Source organism: Artibeus jamaicensis, unplaced genomic scaffold (assembly GCF_021234435.1).
Source record: "Artibeus jamaicensis isolate MK-2021 breed Jamaican fruit bat unplaced genomic scaffold, CSHL_Jam_final contig_264, whole genome shotgun sequence".
NCBI classification, from domain to species: Eukaryota; Metazoa; Chordata; class Mammalia; order Chiroptera; family Phyllostomidae; genus Artibeus; species Artibeus jamaicensis.
This window is the reverse complement of record NW_026521576.1, coordinates 4323548-4337411: the sequence shown is the minus strand read 5'-3', so window position 1 is coordinate 4337411 and position 13864 is coordinate 4323548. Positions and strand designations below refer to the sequence as shown.

At 42.5% G+C, this 13864-nt stretch overlaps 1 pseudogene; it reads left to right on the top strand.

Annotated features, from left to right (window-relative positions):
- LOC119041953 (two pore channel protein 2-like) overlaps positions 1–12832 on the top strand; it is a 30034-nt pseudogene extending 17202 nt beyond the window's left edge.
- The last annotated feature ends 1032 nt before the right edge of the window (positions 12833–13864 follow it).

Below are 13864 nucleotides of genomic sequence, written 5' to 3'. Positions count from 1 at the left end.
CCATCCCATTCTTGCCTGTAAGGTTTCTTTTGAGAAATCAGCTGAGAGTCTCATGGGAATTCTTTTGTAGGTGACTCTCTCCTTTTCTCTTGCTGCTTTTAAGATTGTGTTCTTATCTTTAATCTTTGACAACTTAATTCAGATGTGTTGTAATGTGCTCCTCCTTGGGTCCAATTTCTTTGGGATTCTTTTGAGCTTCCTAGACTCCCTGGAAGTCTATTTTATTCACCATATTGGGGAAATATTCCTTTGTTATTTTTTCAAGTTTTCAGTTTCTTGCTTCTTCTCTTCTCTTTCCAGCACTCCCATGATTCAGATGTTGGAATGCTTAAAGTTGTCCCAGAGGTTCCTCAGCCTCTCCTCGTTTCTCTGAATTCTTGTTTCTTCATTCTGTTCCAGATAGATGCTTATTTATTCTTTTTGTTTCAAATCATTGATTTGAGTCCTGGTTTCCTTTCCTTCATTGTTGGTTCCCTGTATATTTTGCTTTATTTCAGTTTGGGTAGCCTTCATTTCTTCCTTCATTTGGGACCAAGCTTAATCAATTCTGTGAGCATCCTGATTACCAGTGTTTCGGGTTGTCTATCTCCTTGTTGCTCCAGTTCTGTTTTTTGGAGTTTTGATCTGTTCTTTCATTTAGGCCATATTTCTTTGTCTGGGCACACCTGTTATGTGGTAAGGGATGGAGCCTTAAATGTTCACTGGGGCAGAGCTGTCCTATTTGCTGCATTGTGGCTCTGTCATCTGGTGAATGTTTCCTTAAATCCTTGGTTGTTGGACTTCCATTCAAATGTTTTTCTGGAAGTTCTTGTTGTTCTTTGTTTTTAAATTAGTTGTTATCCTTCTTTTGGTTGTGCAACGAAGTGAAGCATTTCTGCCTATACTTCCATCTCAGCCACAACTTATGTTATTTTAATTTGGGTGTCATGAAGAAAAAAAATTTTTATATAGAGACATAGCATTTTAATTTCTTTGAAAATCATAAGGTATATAAATACAGGTTATTGGCTGTTTATGTCAATATCCTTAGAGCAATGCCCCAAACTCAATTAATAATTTTAGAAAATATTTTTAAGAAATCACATGTAACTGAACCATTGTTGACACTAAGGACTTGTCAGATATGAATTAAACCCTAAATGCTTATCCACATAGTTTAAGCAAGCAACTATCTAGGTCTTATGATTTACACTGTCATGTGAGATTTATACAAGGCAATTGATAAAAGTCCAAGTTTTAAAATCACAACACAGTTTCAATCATGCCACTTGATTCTAGTTAGGTTTTGGTTTGTAGATGCCTAAATGTCACCTGAGATCATGTCACCAGGTGACATACAAGGGTGAAGAATGACAAATTCCAGCTATTTTAGCCTCTTTTGAGAAGACTCAAGACTCATTCTGTGTTGGCTTTGCTTTGCCCCTTGGACCTTGGAGTCACAGTAATCACATATTTTGGGTTCATTGTTCATTGCAGACAGAATGAACGTTCTACTCTTGGTAACCTCCTCAACACCCAGGTGGTCAGCATCAGCCTCAGGAGGCACCCATTGTAAGCATGGATGCCTTGGTTGTATCAGTCTTCTGCAAGCCTCTTGGTCCAGAAGATAGCTTGGGACAGGAAGTGAGACAGGGCCAGTTTTCGCTCAAGTTGCTTTCAAAAAAGAATAATCTGTTAATGCTGCTTAGACTGAAATTTTTTCATCATTGTAGTTATTAAACAGTCCCCATTCACTTACTGTGTTTGCTTTCTCAGGGAAGCATGAAAAAGGTTCTGGACATGTTATATTTTACCTTAGCCCAAAGTACGGGCCTCCAGATTATGCTGCTTTCTGTGGTGTTTCCTAAGAAGCTGAAGGCTCACAGACTAGATGTGCCCCCTGAACTGGAAAAGCTGAAGACTCTGATTCAAGAGGTCCTGGTGCCATCAAAGTCATTAGTAAGTTGATGTTAAATATGGTACTTTGTCCCTGTTAAGTAAATGGTAAGCACTCATGAGTTAGAGTTACTGCAATGAGTGTTAAGAAGGCCAATGAATTCCTTTATTCTCAAGCAGGTGGATTCCAGAGAGTCATTTATCCTGATTGGAGATATTTTTCATATCTGTGGGCTGGAATACCCCTATTATCAAAGGTTCATCCTCTCATTTTTTTTGAATTTAATGTTTCATGAAAGTGAGTGGTTCAGAGGTCCTTGAAAGCAGCTTGCGGAAGCTTTTTCCATAATTAAAAAGTTGAATCAGAGCCCAGCTATGATATTTTTCCACCCCAAACTTGAAGAAGCTGGAAATGCCAGTCCCTGTAAGGCTTATGTGCATAGGGGTAAAGATGTTTCCAGAAGCTTTTTCAGTTAAGAATGTTAATTTTCTAGGGAAGAGTAGTAGAAGTATAATAATCCTATGTTAAACCTTCTCCTTGCCCCCTGATTGTGCCTAAACTTTTCTCTGATCCAAGTACTATATCCCCAGAGGGAACCTGGGGAAAAATCATGCCTCTCTCCTCCCCCTCTTTTATCTTCTTTTTCTCCTTGACTGGAAGGACTACACCAATGTCAGTGGGAGGCAGATGAATTTCAGAGCCTTGGCCATGCCAGACCTTTTCTTACCTGTTGTGTGTGTGTATTATATGTGTGTGTGCATGCACAGGCATACTGGCAGGGTTGGTGGGGGTGTCTTCTACTCCTCATGTTCCTGGGGCACAAAGTGACAATGGGGGGCTCTGACACACTCCTTTCACAGAAATGCAAAATGATAGCATCTCTTCTACTTTCCTGCCAGGATTTTTGCCTGGGTTTATGATGTCATAATTCTAATAAATGCCATATTTATTGCTGTGGGTGAGAAAAATCTCTTCATTTTCTATGAGGAATGGCTTTTTTCCCTCCTTACATTGTTGAGATTTTGCTAAAACTGTACACATATGAGCCCAGAACCTATTTTGGAAGGAAGAAATTCTGGAACCGGTGAGCATGTGTGTTCTGGGGAGGTAGAGGAGGCTGTGGATAAGGAGAAGGTGATGCGGACTCCAGTGGTGTCCACAGTGTTGTGGATGTGATGAACCAATTCACACAGACTTCAGAAGTCCTGTGGAGAAAAGAGATGGCATGACCACTCTGAGTGAGAGAGCTCCCTGACCCTTACCTGGACAGGCTTTTATTGCTTTCTGGGAGCATTACATCAAAGGTTCTCATTCATTATGCTCAGGTTTGCTTTAGGTGATTACTTTTTACAGATAACAAAGAAAAGGATGTTGCTAGTTACTTCTTACAGATATCAAAGAAAAAGATATTGCAAATGCAAGGGGAAAAGTAATTGAACTGGTTACACTCCATCCTTAGAAGGTTTAGCACAGACTTTTGGAAGTTACATCACAGACTTTAGGAAGTTACTTCAAAGATATGCATTAAACATTTGCTGTCTTAACTCAGGGTGAGAAAGTTTTAGCAAAAACAAGCCTCTAAGTAGCCAAGGTACAATACAGGCCTGATTCTCTATGGAAAAGCCAATCTGTGGGCCTGGCTCCTGTGTGCCACCTCATGCCTGTTGGTTTTCCAAACCAGGGCTGAGCCACATTCGCCATTGCTACATGGACCAGTTCCCTATAAGAAGGGGCTTCTGTCACAGTTTGGAGAATGTGGTTGCTGTTTTCCAAAATCCATCTGCCTAGTTTTGAAATGCCTTAGAGTGGAATCCTGGGGGCAGGAGAACATATGCTCAGTAAATCTGTAATTCATTATGTCACTTTGAACTGAGCACAGAAAATTAGAATCACAGATCATGGCATATTGTATTTGGACAGGATCTTAGAATGTCACATGCAGTGAGGCATTGCTTCCATAGCTCACTGAACTACACCCTAGTGTTGATATCAGAATACTTTGCCAGCCTGGTGAGACAAGAAGGACTGTTAGCAAGCTTCTTCCTGGGCTGGACATGTCTCCTTGTGGCCTTCTCATCTTCATGCTTGTGCTCATTCAACCTTATTTCTGGTCTCAAACCATTGTCCACAGGCTGAAAACTAGCCCATTCATCATAAATGCAGCTGTATGTCAGGAACTGAAGACACAAGACACAAGGCACAGGCCTGACTGAAGTAGCTTGGCAGGGTTGGATGTCATCACTGCTCTCAGTGCCAGGAAACTTGCTGGATGTGCATGTGGCCAAAGAGGAACTGGTTAGCATTGTCCAATATTTTGGTGTCATTTGACACCATTATCAGAAAAAGTAGCAGTGTGATGAATTTTCTCTTTAATTAAAAAGTTATGATGCATTTAGTACAATTAATACCAAGAAAGATTATACTATGTATTCTGAAAGTGTGTCAACATATTCTTACAAGTATGATTACTTTGGGAGACAAAGTGCTATGAGATGGTGATTGCTATGAGATGGTAATTGCTATGAATTCCCTTAGGTGGTTCATTGGAGCAGCTTGTGAATGACTGGATTGCTCAAATGTAGTGTTCCTTGCTTCTTGACCACTGTCCCAACAATTATGAAAATCTGTTATGGCTGGATCATTGTTTTGTATAAGATATTGGATTAGAAGTGTTTTGGGGAGCCTGTTTCAGGCCCTTCCCTTGACTCTTCATTGCCCTTGCTTCTTCACTATTAGGTTTGATACACTGATCATTATTGCAGTTCTGGTGGCCACTGTGGCCAACATCACCATTTACTCAGGTCAGTGTCACCAGCTCTCAACTCATGTCCTACTGAGGTCCTGCTTTCAATGAGTACTCTTTATGGAACATCCACCCATACCATTAAGGTGTTTGGGGCAAGGCAGTGGGGACACAGAGAATTAGTAAAAAAAAAATTCCCTATTCTAGAAGGTAATGGTGGCTTTGCTTATGTTGAGCCGTATATCAGAGATTTCCCTTGTAGTTGTTCATCATACCCCCTGGTCCTCTTTCTGCCAAACTGCTCTTGGTCTCAGGGCTAACTTCCACATTTTTGACTGGCTGCCTCTCTTGGCCCCCACACAGGGTGCAGCATTGTCCTAGGCTCATCACCCTCTTCCTTCTGGCCTCCTGGTTCCAACCGCACTTCCTCCCATTGCCACCCACGCTTCTTTCTGTGGATAGCTGAGGTGGTTATTTGGAGAGAGTGGAGCTTTGTAACATAAATCTATGAAATGAGTGCTGGGAAGAAAGAGCATATTGAAATGTGCTCTTCTATAGAACTGGACCCACAATCCCTTCTTGATGATGGTCTGAAGTCTATACCTGTAATCGTAATTCCTTAGCTCTTGGGTGAAGGGGATGCTAAGGTTGTGCATTTACCTGCTAGGCTTTAAGTTGCTGGGGAAGTTATTGATTTGAGGCAGTACTCACTTCCTCTTGCTCAGAGCCATTGTCCTGTTCTTTAGTGCAGCCTCATCTTTCTCTAGTGCCCATAGGATCCCACCTCTCATTGATTAAAAGGATGAAGCAGAGGTGCTCAGAAAATGGATTTTTCACTGATATTTTTCCAGCAAAAACTACAATAGTCAGCAGGTCCTGAATATTGTCTTGATATTGATAATACTCTGGGTCTTAAGGATCATTGTCAGCATTCAGAGGTAAAGATGAAGCAACACAAAATTGCACACCCAGGTGGCTACCTACTTTGGGGCTTAGTAGTGACAACTCCTACCTCAGAGCTGTAAATGTGACAGAAGAGTAAAAAAAGCTAGAAAAATTCCTGGGTAAGTGGAAAGGGGAAACTGAGACAAGAAAATTAAACAAGGCCTAATAATTGGAACAACTTAACAGCCACTTGGTGAATTACAAGACCTTATCTTCTCCAACCAAGGACACTTGAGAGAAAGTTGTTCATACTTCTTCTCCCTAACCAAAGAATACATAGTTTAAATCACCCTGATCGGGGATATAGAGAATACAGACCCAGTTAATGCCATTTGTGCCAGCTAAACCCAAGGACAGATAAAGTCAGGGGAAAAAATAACAAACACCCCATTAAAAGACAGACCCAAGGTAAAAAGTAAAACATGCCCTGACTGGTATGGCTCAGTGGGTTAGGTGTTGTCTTGCAAACCAACAGCTCACTGGTTTGATTCCTGGTCAGTGCACATGCCTGGGTTGTGAGCCAGGTCCTTGGTTAGGTGAATGCAAGAGGCAACTGACCGATATTTCTCTTGTACATCAATAATTCTCTCCCTCTCTTTCTCCCTCCCTTACTCTCTCTCTAAAAATAAACAGTCATACCTTAGTACTTGTTGTCCTCAGAGCTTGTCACATTTTGATGAGGAAAATATGTTTCAGCACTCAGTGCTTGCTCAGAATTTGTGGCACTTGCCAGAACTTGTATGAGTCATGATGCTGCTCCACAAGAGAAAACCCTTCATCATTCATTGCTTGCTCACCACTCAGTACCCCTCTCATGAGGAAACAGAGGTCAATGCGTCAGTCTCACGGTAGCTTTCAAACAGTGCAGAACCCCCCACATATTTGTTGTTACTGTCTTGTACTTTTGTACATTTTAAGTGCTAATCATAGGTTGCATAACTTTAAGAGGGATACTATTAAGCCTAAAAGGGAGTTAATAAGAACCATAATTGAAAAGAAAGAAAGAGATTTTAGCTAAGTATGAAAGTGGCATAGGTGTGTCTGATATCACTGTCATTCAAGATGCCAAGAATGATGATCTCAACAATAGTGAGAAATAAGGAAGTGATAAAACCAGCAAGTGCTGCTAAAGATGTGAATTCACAGACATTGGAAGAAGTTGAAAAATTGCTTTTCATCTAGATTAATGAAAATAGTGGGTGACAGCATTTCTGAGGCAATAATTTGTGAGAAAGCTAGACAACTAATCTGTTAAAAGACAAGCCTGGAACAAGTGGTGCAAGCACTGAAGTGTTTAAAGCCAATCATGGAAAGTTCAATAAATTTAAAAAGAGAACTGGCATTCACAATGTGGTGAGGCCTGGTGAGGAAGCCAGTGCCAACAAGGAAGCTGCTGAAATCTATGTCACCAAGTTTAGGGAGCATGTAGTTTAGGGGCTGAGGGTTTTGTCCCCCAATAAGTGTTTAACTGCAACAAGACTGATTTGTTTTAGAAGAAACCTACATCACCCAAGAGGAGAAGGCATTGCCAAGGCGTAAGCTGATGAAGGACAGGCTAACTCTACTGTTGCATGGGAATGTTAGTGGGGATTTAAAACTTAAGCCTCTACTAGTGTATCACAGTGAAAACCTGAAAGATTTCAAGAAAGAGAATGTGATATGAGTGGGCCAGTACTAAAGCTTCGGTAACAAGGCAGTTCTTTATAGAGTGGATGAACAAAGTTTTGACTCCAGCGTTAAACACTATTTGTAGGAGACCAAACTGCCTCTGAGGACTTAGTTAGTTACAGACGGTGCTCCTGTTCACCCTCAGGCTGAGAGGACAACTTCCTAGAGTTCAGTTTCATAACCGTAAGGTTCTCTGCTAACACAGCTCCTCTGCTCCAGCCCATGGATCAGCAGGTCATTTCCAATTTCAAAAATCTCTATACGAAAGTCATTTTCCAGAGGTGTTTGAAGTAACCTCAGATACACAGTTAACACTCAGAGTTGTGAAAGGACCATTTCAATATCCTCTACCATGTTACTCTCATACATGAGGCCTGGTGTGAAGTCTCTTACAAGACCATGAGCTCTGCCTGGAAGAAATTATGACCAGAAGCAGTAAGTCCAAGGGACTTTAAAGGCTTTGAGGATGATCCAGCTAACCCAATAGTGGAGCATATTTTGTCTCTGGGCAAGTCCATGAACCTGAAAGTCAATGATGAAGATGTCGAAGAGTTAGTGGAGGAGCACAGAGCAGAGCTCAACACTGAGGAGCTGCAGGAACTTCAAAAGGAGCAGCTACAAGTAGTGGCTGAGGACATTTCTTCAGATGAGCAGGAGGGAAGGGAGGAAGTGTCTACTACACTGGTAAAAGAAATAAGAAATGTGTGGTAAATGGGTTGAAGTTCAAAACTTTGCAGAAAAGTATCACCCAGAAAAAGCACTAGCAAGCTGAAATGTGGACCTGTTTAATGAACAGACAATGTCACACTTTAGAAACATTTGGAAACATAGACAGAAACAAGCTTCTCTTGATAGCTTTTTAGTGAAACTCCCTAAATCTGAGTCTCCAACAGTATTCAGTGAAACCAAGAGACATAAAACAAAAGAAACCCCTGAGAAATCCTCTGAAATTTTCTTGGAAGCAGACTCTTCCTCCAACAATTAACCTCTCTCCTCCTCCTCCTCTACTGTGCCACTATCCTGTTAAGATAGGAACTCCTCTCAGCATAGGTAGAGTAAAATTAAATTTTATTTTATTTTTATGTAATTAATTGCTTTTTATCCATGTCTGTTTAGTTTTAAGGTTCTGTATCACAAAATAACCTCATTATTTAATATTGTGAATTATTTCTAATTACATTATTTCTCATGGGAAAAATTAATTCAGTACTCTTCAGTTTTGGCATTTGTCATGAGTTCTGTAATGCATTAATGATGAATACTGAGGTATTGCTGTAAATATTTTTTAAGTAAAACAGTATAATAAACCAAAGAATAATCACACACACCCATATGCTCATTTTGATGCATCAGTATATTATTTCTATAAAAATACACCTGAAAAGTTAACATATATTCTACTGAAACCCTCTCCTAAGATTCTCACCCACAGAAGAAAGATAAAAAGCCCCCAAGACAAAGACTCAGGGAGAGTTTACTCTAAAGCAGGCTCATGTCCTTTCCCTAGAATAAACATTTTCTTTTCTTCTAGACTCTAAGGTTCTCACAAGATTTGCAACCAGGGAAACTGTGGGCAGTGGTGTCTCAACCCAGGCTTACCCCCTGAACCTGTCTCTAGGGCCCCCTTTCCTTTGACTTCCAGTGAGCTAAAAGCAGCCCTGCCTTGGCTCACTCCTTTCCTGTAACATTTTTAGAGAGCCTAAGCAGAGCACTGCCTAGGTTCTGTCCTGTTGCTTCTTCCAACCTGTCCTTCCTTTGTTCCCTAGCTTTAATAAACGTACTCTCAAAATAACCTAGACTTGCATTGTGAAATCTTTCCTACACAAAGTCAAGAACCCATACATTGCAGTCCAACCTGAGGCAGACTTGCTCTGGACTAGTCCTTGTCTGGTCACATAAACACACCCAACCATGAACCAAGAATGCAACTCGCATGGAGGATGGGGTTCTCTGGGGAGGTAGGGAGTGAAGGGAAGCCTGAAGGATGGTGAAAAACACATACATTGCTGCAAGAACAAGGATTCTGTAGGTCACCTTCTTTCTTGTAACCAGGCCCCTCAACTGTGCCTGCTGCACTGACTGAATAACAGTGGCCATGATGGCAGCTCCTGTTAACCTGAGTGTGCTTATCATTGTCTTTTTACATCCCACCAATGATCCTGCATATAATGGCTTTTATTATCCCCAGTGGCTTTGTCCTCTTTACTCATCAAGTGTCAAAGTTGTACTTCATTACCTTCCATTTGGTGGTTGTCATTCTCATAGTTGAGTGAGTTTGCTGCCATGTTGGCAAGTCCAGATCTCCTCTTTGAATGTGTAACTTCTTGTACCTCTCTCTTCCTACTCCACCCAAGTGTCATTTTCTTACTACATGCTAAGGCGCTGGAAGGGAGGAAGGATTTTTACCTTTTGTTCACATTTGTGTTCATCAAAGTGTCCACCAGTGCCATGCACATCAGTGTATAACACACATCTTGCAGCCTTACAGTTGTTTGGGTTGGAAGGACTCTGGGCCCTGGCCAGTCTTCCCACCATTCCCCACTAGGGTCAAATCACCTTTAAAACACCCCTGTGAACTGCTGACTACCCTCTGCTTAAACCCACCCATCTGCTGGGACTGTTAGAACTAAGAGAGTTGGTTTCTTGTTTAGCTCTGCCCACCCCCTCAATCTTTCATGGGAAGAAAGAAAATGTTCCCCCTGGAAAATTCCCTTCACTGGTTCCAGCTTTACCCTGATCTTCTTCCATGGGGACATTGTCACTGCTTGAAAGCTGTGGTGACATCTCATTATTTCAATGGGCTTTCATTCCCACTTAAGAATCTCTGGTTTCACCTCCCCAGTTCCTTGTGGACATGAATCTGAGTTGCCTATATTCCCTCTGGAATTCTCCCCCAGAAATGTGTTCTGGTTGTGTCCCCCTCTTAGGGCCTCTCATTCTTGGGATGTCTCCCTTGTCACCTCAGGAATGCTTTGAGTGCCCCTCAACCCTGCTGATGGTTTTGATGATGTCCTAGCAGAGGGATGGGAGGAAGAACCCTGTGGTAGCTCTGATGAGGCCTACTTGTCCTCAGCCTGAAGGGAATATTTAGTAGGAACAAGAGAGAAATGCCTACCCGAATGGCTCTTAGAGAAGCAGCCAGAAGCTGGGATGACCAAGGTAACAATGTGAAAAGCTGTAGGGACTTATCTCTTCTTTTCTCAAAAGTGTATGGTTGCTGTGACAGCTCTGGGCAGCTTCATTGTTGTTACATCAGGAATGGTGAAAGGTCTGGATTCTCCCTCTTGGCAAGCTGACAGGTTAGTCTGCCTGAGTGTGTTATAAGCATGCACTGACAACGGCATGACACCTTGTGAAGAGGCAAAGACAGCTTATTACTCATGGCAGCAAGCCACAGCAAAGCAGACTGTGTGTCAGTCTCTTGAACTCTAATCCCCACTGAACAATGTTGTGAGGACCAGCTGGAGTGGGCTACACTGCCAGAGAACTCTGATCTTATGTAGGGCTTCTGGGGAAATGTCCACCCTCCCATCCCAAGAGGAAGAGAGACAGAGACTTGATTTTCACTTTAAAATATGAGCAGATCTCTGGGGAGGTCAAGGAGAGGATTTCATCTTTGCTGCCCTGAACTGTCTGGTGAGGGAGGTGTCATTGAACTTTATTGTTCTGGAATGTCTCCTGAGACAGATTCCTAAATTGGCTTCCAGGGCCTATGCTCAGTAAACCCATACTTTGCAGAAACCTCAGATATTCCTGAAGAATTTCATGTCAGAAAATACTTGGCACAAGCTTCCCCTTAAAAACACTATTTCTTCTTAATATTAATTATTTAAATGGGATTTAGAGGAAGATGGTTTTCTACAGGGACAAAAGGTATGTCCAATACTTGAGAGAGGGTTTGTGTGTTTTTCACCCCCTCCCCTTCCATGTGCATATTCTTTGTAACAAAAGGCTGCCTTTTAATTTGGGCTGGGACAGTCCTTGGAGCCAGGATTGCCCATCCTGTGACCAAGGCTGACTCCATCTTGTATCCTCTACCTCTTAATTTTTCTCAGCATCTTCATAGCATTCATCTTGGAGGTGTTTTGTGGTATTTATTAGGAAAAAGTGAAGTAGAAATTGCTATTGAGAAGAAGATTAAAAAACTCGGTGTAGGAATCCAACAGTGAGTAGCATATGTCTCTTGACATTCACAGACATTGAGATATGAAACATACACAAAAGGTCCCGACCATGTTTAACCCCTGCATGCCACATGTCACCAGTGGTCCTTTGTGCCACTTCTGAGGGACCCTCACTGACTGGATGAGAGCCCTTGATGTGACTGGACTATTTCATGGACCATGGCTAGGAGGACATGTGAGGGACTTGACTCAGGGACCTGGCCATGTTCTTGTTGTCTCTTTCTCCCCGAAGGGAAGAAGTTCAGGACAGGAAACTCATTGATGATACCAAGTATAGTGGCTTTAGCAGGGGTGATGGAGACAACAAAGTGAAGTCATTGAAAGGATTTTACTTTGAATTGAACCCAAAAGTAAGTTTTAATTCAATGCAAAACTTTTTCTAATCCAGCCTCCTTATAGCAGCCAGTGAGATGTGTCTTGAATGCAAATCTAACCTTCCCTGGCCCCACCGCTTAGGGTTAAAGACCTCTGAGGCACATACCTGCTTTCTCTCAGATCTCAGTCTCTCTCCCTCCCACAGTGACCCACCATGAGCCTGCTGACCTTATTTATTTATTGGCTCTGCTGTTTGGTCCTGCCATGGGGCTTTGCAGATTCTATTTCTCCCCTGGCCCACTTTTACTCCTTCCCCTCCTTTCAGTGCATGTCAGGTGCACATTCATCGTTGAGTGGCTATTTGGTTGCCATTTGTCTTTCTTGCTGACTTGAAGCTCAGCATGTGCCTTTTTTCTTCTCTGTTGTATGTCTAGACCCAAGTATGTGCCTGGGACATAGGGCATTCACAACTATTTGTTTAATTACTTTGTTAAATCTCAGTGAGTTAACCCAAACCAGTCTGAATGTCAGTTTGGGTGTTGGCTGCGGTTCCCTACAATAAACTTAGAAGAATGCAGCATTGATGGCAGATGGAGTGGTATTAGCATGCAGCCCCTATGAGGTGGCCTTGTAGGGGCTGCATGCTCATAGTAGAACCTCCATTCCTCAAGTAGGACCCCCATTCCTCATAGTAGGACCTCCATTCCTCAGGTAGAACCTTCTCCTTGGTCTCCAGAGCTTGTAGTGGCTGGGAGTTCTGGAATTAGTACTAGGAGAGATGGGTAATACTTTCCCAACTTTTTCATTCCTTAAGAGTGTTTAACCACCTTACCCAGGGTGTTGTCTTTTGCTTAGAGCTCATCTTTCAGGAAGGCCTAGCTCTGCCCAAGCTGGATGCTCCCCTCAGACCCCACACATGCAGGTTCCACATGTCTCTTTCTCCTTACTCCCAGAGTACGACACTGTGGACACCTGCTGCAGCAGAAGTTTGAGCCTGAAATTGCTCCAGAGGATGAGGTCACCACCACCTTGAATAAGATTCTGAACTTCTCCCCCTGTGACATTTATCCCAAGAGTCCCAACTTTAAAAACAGTGCATGATACTGGGCTTGTAAAGGTCCATGACTGAAAACCAAGATAAGTTGTCACCTGGGCAGAGATTATTTTTTCTGCCCAGGTTCCCGTCTGTGTTCTGATAAGCCTGTGAGAGAGCCTCATCTGTCCTGAGTCAGCTGAAAAGCATGGAAAGGCTGCTTCTGTGTGCCCCTGCTGGGGTCATTCTTAGGTCTCATCATGGAAGAAAAAAGGAGAAAAATTATTAAGAGACTGTGAAATGCACTTATCATACACATGCATGTACATGTGTAAAGTCTTTTCAGTATGGATATAAAAGCTTTTCATTTGTTCTTATATGGTATTTTGCCATTCTGTTAAATCAATACTGTGCTGAAGCATTACATGAATGAACTTTGAATATCTAAACATGGTAAAGGAATACATTCTAGTAAAGTGGCTTTTAGATGCAGTGTTTATTCAAGTCAAAGAATATTCTGAGACTTCCGCCAAGATGGAGGCGTAGGTAGAAGCACTGCACCTTCTCGCAAAACGAAGTTTAAAAACAACAAAGTTTTAGCAACAAAAAAGCAGCCAAACCACAGAAAATTGAACTACACAAAAGTCTGACAACAACGAACCCTTAATCCAAACTGGTAAGAGGGGCAGAGCCAGCAGCAGAGCGGGGTTGGGCAAGAAAGATCCACCAGACTGACCCAGGTGCACCAGCAGCCATGGGCAGATCCCAGGTGTGGAGAAGCGGGCAGACTCACTGAGGGCACAAGGCAGTGGACCCACTGAGGGCTGATCGTGGTCACACATTCACGCACAGATAAACCGGTGAAGGAGCTAGCAGGGAGATGGACTGCGCAGGCCCCAGCAGCAGGAAGCAGCAGAGGGAACCACTATTGTCCCTCTCTGACCCGGCCCCCACATACAGCATCACAAACCTGCAACCTGGGTAGCCCTGCCCTGGTGAACACCTAAGGCTCCACTTCTCATACATAACAGCGAACAGATCAAAACATGGCTCAAGAACAACTCAGAGCCCCAGAGCTAATAAATCTAAGCAATGAAGAA